The sequence below is a fragment of the Sceloporus undulatus genome, chromosome 2, assembly GCF_019175285.1.
Source record: "Sceloporus undulatus isolate JIND9_A2432 ecotype Alabama chromosome 2, SceUnd_v1.1, whole genome shotgun sequence".
Classification (NCBI taxonomy): Eukaryota; Metazoa; Chordata; class Lepidosauria; order Squamata; family Phrynosomatidae; genus Sceloporus; species Sceloporus undulatus.
Genome location: NC_056523.1, coordinates 198602530 through 198609324, shown reverse-complemented (window position 1 = coordinate 198609324; position 6795 = coordinate 198602530).

The window sequence follows — 6795 nt, the reverse complement described above, 5'->3', positions numbered from 1 at the left end:
TTTGTGAGTTTTTTGGCTATGTGGCCGTCTTCTAGCAGAGTGTTATTCCTGGTGTTGTTCCAGCATCTATGCTGGCGACTTCAGAGAATGCATTATCTGAAGAATGCCAGCCAGAGATGCTGGCAAAACACCAGAAATAAACTCTGCTAGAAGATGGCCACATAGCCCAAAAAACTCACAAAAAACTGTGGATGCTGGCCAAGAAAGCCTTCGACTTCAACCTCAGCCATAGCTATTCAGCACTTTGTCTTGAAGGCAGTAGGAACTCATTTGTTGTTCTTAGTAAAATATTTTAGGCTGGTTTTTAATTGGAGGTAGAAAGTTTCCTTATCTACATTAAGCAATTTAAAAAAGGACCTTGACCCTGTGGCTAAACAGGTATAAGCATTTAAATATTCCATTCCACATAATACAAGCATACCTTGAAAGCCCTTTTATAGTTTGATAAGTTGCCAACTTCTGGAGCAGGGAAATGTGCCCCATTCAACTCACCAGGCTTACTTTTAAGTAAATTCCAGGATGCACTTACTGAAAATGTATCTCATACCAAAAATACTAAAAACATAAAGACAATTCCAATCTCTTTAGAAAATCCCTAAAATTAGGATGGCTGGGTTTTTCATTTTTGTTTAAAGGGGGAAAACTGCTCAGTAAAATTCATAATATTGCCCCTGTGGGGCCAGAGGCAAAATAATAAAATAAAATAAAAAAAAGGATAAGGTTCCAATATCTTTTCCTATTGTGCAGATATCTGATATTCACTTCTACACTTTTAAAGAGATTTGTCCCATGAGAATTTAGGCCACACCAGCTTGCTAGCCTTTAAGGTTCCATGAGCTTTTCATTATGTTTGCTAGCTAACAAGCATAGCATTAAAACAACAACTGTGTCTGTGTATCCATTTCTCTCCATTGAAAAGGTTCACAAGGGAAGATTATCCAGTATGTACATTCATATGTGTTTTGAAAGTGATTTAAAAATAAATTAGTCAATACAGAGTTCCAATACATTTATTATTCGGTTTTCAGTATTTTTAACAATTGTTTTTCTCTTGGTTACCGCCAGAAAATACCTGAATTAAAAAGAAGAAAAATCCCCCAAACATTAAAGCTGGTTAAAACTGGTTAAAAAACCATGGCTGATCTGAAAAGGTAAAGGATTATAATTTGAGGGTTATTTCTGTTTTTGGTTGGCATAATTGCAGAAGGCATTGAAAAAGTGCCCCAACACGTTGTCTATGTGTGCATGTGCCCTTATGAAGTGTTCTTCCCAGGCGTCCCTGTTACAAGAAATGCTCTTTTTTTACAGCTGGAACGTGTGTCCCTTCTAGTCTAGAGCTAGTAGATATCCTTATTAATAAGAAATGTCCCCCTGGAGGGTTGGAAAGTGTTTCCATTTAATAGACAGAGCAGGAAGCCAAAAAATCTCAGTATTTTGGGATGTGAGCTCTTTTGAAAGACAGAAATGAGTGCATTGTTTAATTTATGACATGGCCATATGTTATTTTATGGGAAAAATAACGGCTAAATTGACTGAAATCAATACTTAATCTGGTATTTGGGTAGAACCAGACTTCCAGATTGTCACCTCTGTATGCCATGCCATGATTTTTCATTGTCTCTCACTGCTATTTTGAAAATTTGGCAGCAGTACTCTCAACTTATCTCTCAATTTATGGCAACTCCATAAATTTAATTGGCATTTCTTAGGCAGGAATATTAGAGGTGGATGCCATTGCCTTCCTCTGAAATACAGGCTACAGCATCTTTTGTATTCCTTGGTAGTCTCCCATTGTGGCACTAACAAGCCTAACCCTGATTAGCTTTCTAGGGCTGCATCCACACTGAAGAAATAATCTGGTTTAACACCACTTAACTGCCATGGAATTCTGGGAATAGTAAATTGTTGTGGCACCAGAGTCTCCTCTTGGGCCATGAGAATCTCTGCTTGGCCACAAGAACACACATTGTATGACCTTGGGCAAATCACACTCTCCTCAGCCTCAGAGGAAGGCAGTAGCAACCCCCGGGATGACCAGATTCATAACTACAAAGAAAGACAAGGGACTTTGTCATGCATGCTTCTTAGTCCTTCTCAAAAGGAAGGACATTTTGGAATTCTTCCTGGACAGTAGGTTGAAATGCAGGACATGGCCTGGAAAAGAGGATGTCTGTTCATCCTGGGCACACCCTCAACCAAGGCAGACAGGTTTCTGAGTTTGCAAGACCTGAGCTGGGCTGTGGATGCTCACTGGCCTCTGGGAGGTCACCCCCTGGACTTGACAGCTAAGAAAACCACCAAGTGGAAATTAACCAAAAATAAAAGACTCAAGAAACACAACACAGGCATGCATTTGAACGACAGGCTCTTGGAGAGGGTTGATCCTGGGCAGGGAGATCAGGCATGTCCTCCTTTTCCAGGACATGTCCTGCATTTCAGCCTCCTGCCCAGGAGGAATTCTAAAACATCCTCCATTATGAGCAGACAAAGAACATGAATATATGTTTCCATGAGTGTTTTTTAGTTTTCTTTGGCAATTTCCTGTATTTCCTTCAATGTCTCCATTTTGAGCAGGACTAAAGAAGAATACCTTTAATATTCTATGAACGTTTTTGAGCTTTTATTTGGTCATGTCCTCCATTTTTTAAAAATCCATTTTGCAGGCTCTTGGAAAGGTTCGACTTGGGCAGGGTGACCAACACCCTTTTTTTTCAGGACAAATCCTCTATTATCAGCCTCCTTCCAGGAGGAAACTCCGAAAGGTCCTCCATTTTGAACAGGACTAAGAACATGATTTATGTGAGTTATTTTGGGCTTTTCTTTGGTCATGTCCTCCATTTTCTTGATGTCCTCTCTTTTGAGCAGGACTAAGAAGCATGAATTTAATATATGATTATTTTTAGCTTAGGTTAGGTTATTCCTCATTTTCCTGAAATGCGTTCTTTTGAGCAGGATTAAGGAGAATGAATCTAATATGAGTGTTTTTGAACTTTGGTTTGGCCATGACCCTCAATTCTCCTGAATGTCTTCCCTTTTGAGCAGGACCAAGAAGCATGCATCTAATAATTCTGTGAGTGTGCTGCGCTTTGATTTGGTCATTCCCTCCCATTTTTCTGAATGTCCTCCCTTTTGAGCAGGACTAACATAAATTTAATATTTATATGGGTTTTTAGCTTTTGTTTGGCATGTCTTCCATTTTTCCTGAATGTGCAAGAAGAAGTATGCATGTACATTTCATATGAGTGTTTTGGCTTTGATTTGGCCATTCCCTCCATTTTTCTTAAATGCCCTCCTTTTGAGCAGGACTAAAACATGAATTTAATATTTCTGTGATTGTTTTTAGCTTTTTTTTGGTCTTCCCCCATTTCCCTCAATGTCCTCCCTTCTGAGGACTGGGGAACACCCATTATTATTTCTAGGAGTGTTTTCAGCTTGATTTGGCATGTCCTCCTATTTTTTCTGAAGTCCTGCCCTTTTGAGCATGAATTTACATTTCATATGAGCGTTTTGAGTTTTGATTTGGTCATGCCCTCCATTTTTTTTCCTGAATGAGCAAGACTAAGAGTAGAATATATTATTTCATAGGAGCGTTTGAGCTTTGATTTGGTCGTGGCCTCCATTTTTCCTGAACGTTCCTCCCCTTTGAACAGAACTAAAGAAGCATGAATTTAATATTCCTATTATGGTGTTTAGTTATTCTTTGATCATGTCCCCCAGTCTCCTGAAGCAGACCAAGAAGCATGCTGAAAGTTTCTAGGAGTGTGGTGGCGCTTTGATTTGGTCCTTCCCTCCATTTTTTCCCTCCCTCCTTTTGAGCAGGACTAAGGAGCAGCATGTAACACGTATTTCTAGGATGTGTGGAGCTTTTTCTCTGGCAGGTCTCCTCCCTTTTGCCCTGGTCTAGTGTTCCCCCCCCTTTTTTTTTTTACCTCGCCTTGCCCTTTTTGGCCAAGGAAGGGGGAGCAGAAAGAAGGCAGAGAAGAGAGGTGCCTGTGTGGAGTGTGTGGTGCGTAAAAGGCGCAGGCGCAAGCAAGAAGAGGAGGAGATGGGAGAGGAGACAGCATCCCTGGCACGCCTCTAGCTGGCTAAAGGGGAGGGAGGACCCAGTCCTCTGTCCAACAGGAGCAGAGCAGCCCAGGGGACAAAGGGGGAGCCTGCCTGACCCTAACAGGATCACCAAGAAAGCCAGGACCAGGGGCGCCTGTGCACCTTTTTGTGCCAAGGGTGCCTTCCCCCTCCCTGCCTCTCCTCCTTGTCACTGTTTTGTCCTCTTTCCTTTCCCCCTCTCTAAAAGCTGGGCAGGATCAGGACCTGGGCATGCTGCCCTCCACCTCTGGGACCACCTGAAGGCTGGCAGCTCCAGCGGACTGGTGCGAGGATAACTACACCATCGTGCCCACCATCGCCGAGTTTTACACACGGTGGGTACCTACCTGCTGGATCTGCCCTAGCCATTTCATGCACATATTATTGTTGCTGTGTTGTTGATAAAAAAGATAATCTGTGCAGGGAAGAAGTTTGTGTACACTGGGCTCCAGGGATGCCTGCTGGTACCCAAGAGGGTTTAGGATTTATTATTATTATTATTATATTATTATTATTATTATTATTATGAGGAAGACCTGCCTTGGCAACACCACACACATATATGAGAACAACAAAACAGGAGAAACCGTGCATTTACATTTCATATCACAACCAAAAAAACAGGAGGAACTACAATGCACCCAAAGCTGTGATGATGTCAGCTAAAGGCCTCTCTCGCCTCTCGCTATATATATATAGATAATATTGTAAATAATAAAACCACCACTTAAACATGTGGACAAGGCTAAATTATATTTTAGAACATGAAGAGATTACGAGAAACATGAAACACAATACAAAACACATCAAAAGCTGTAAAAAGGTAAATCAAACTTATTTTCACAAGTTCTTATAACCTCTGCGCAGGAAACATTAGAGTGTAGTGTGTGGTGTGTGTGTGTGTGTATGGTGTAGAGCACAGCTTGGTACTTATATGAATAAATATCTGTAAGCCACTCAGAGTCTTTAGGGCTGAAGAACGGGTATAAATACGTAAAATAAAACAAACATATATATATATATGTGTGTGTTGTGTGTGTGTGTGGTGTGTGTGTGGTGAAATATCTTGGGGATGGGACCCCAGAGGCAGGCTTGGAGTCTTCCTTTTCCAAAATGCTGGGCACCAGGCTGGTTATTATTATTATTATATATTATATATATTGAATTTGGAATACCAGCGTTTGCTCCATTGGGTGCCTCAAATTGGCTGAGGTCACAAAACACACTCCAGAATAATCCAGTTTGAGACTGCTTAACTGCCCTGGCTCAGTGCTAGGAAAACCTGGGAATGTAGTTTCTTGTGGCACCAGAGCTCTCGACAGAGTAGGCTCAGAAAATGACAGTTCTAGAATCCCTAGCGTTGAGCCAGGGCTGTTAAACGGTTTCAAACTGGATTATTTCTGCAGTGTTTTTTAACCCAAGAGAGACCCTAAGGGTCAATCCTACATGGGGTTTTCCATCATCTCCCCTATCATGGGGTTTTCTGGGCAAGATTTGTTCAGAGGGGTTTGCCATGGCCATCCTCAGATGTTGAGAGAGTGCCCACAGGGCACCAGTGAGTTTTTAGGGCTGAGCCAGGATTTGAACCCTGGAGTCCAGTGCTCAACCACACACAACACCTGGCTCTCATCTATATGTACACAATGAGATATCATGGCGATGGGACCCATGTCTTAATGCAAAATCATGTTATGTTTCCTGTATCCCTATACACAGAGCCTAAGGTAATTTAATATACATAATATTTTTTAAAGATACTTTTGGGCATGAAAGGAAGTTTGTGTATTGTATATATGACATAAGAGATGAGATTGGAGATGGGAACCTTAATTTAAGCATAAATTCATTTGTTTCCTGTATATTTTATACACAGCCTGAAGGTAATTTAATACATATTTTTAAAATAATTCTGGGCATGAAAGAAAGTTTGTGTACACTGAATTATCTGAATGCTGGGACAAAAGGTTTTGTATTTTTGGAACACCTGTACTTGTATATGTGTGCATAGTAAGATATCATGGGAATGGGACCCAAGTCAAGACACAAATGTTTATTTATGTTTCATAGAAGACCAGTGTGGCATAGTGGTTTGAGCACTGGATTATGACCCTGGAGACCAGGCTTTGATTCCCAGCTTGGCCATGAAACTCACTGGGTGACCTTGGCAAGTCAACTCTCTCAGCCTCAGGTGAAGGAAATGCCAATCTCTCTGAACAACTCTTGCCAAGAAAAACTCATGATAGGGTCGCCTTATGGTTGCCATAAGTCAGAAACAATTTGAAGTCAAACAGCAACGAGGTTTGAATCCCAGCTCAGCCATGTAAACCTCCTGGACAGCTCACTCTCCCTCAGTCTCAGGGGATGTTTAAAGCAATTCCTTCTGAAGAAACCTGCCAACAAACCTCCAATGGTAGGTTCCCCTTAGGGTCACCATAAGTGGAAAATGACTTGAGGGCACACAACAATAACAGAGTCTGAAGGCAATTTAATACATACCACACATAGCCTGAAGGCATTTAATGGATAATATTTTAAATAATTTTGTGCATGAAACAAAGTTTGTGTACATACCTTGAACCATCAGAACGCAAAGGGTCACACTCAGCCACCCATGAAAAGTTTTGGTTTTTGAATATTTAGCATTCCGAATAAGGGAGACCAACCTGTAATAGTAATATATCAACTGTTAAAAAACAGTGTGTGTAGGCA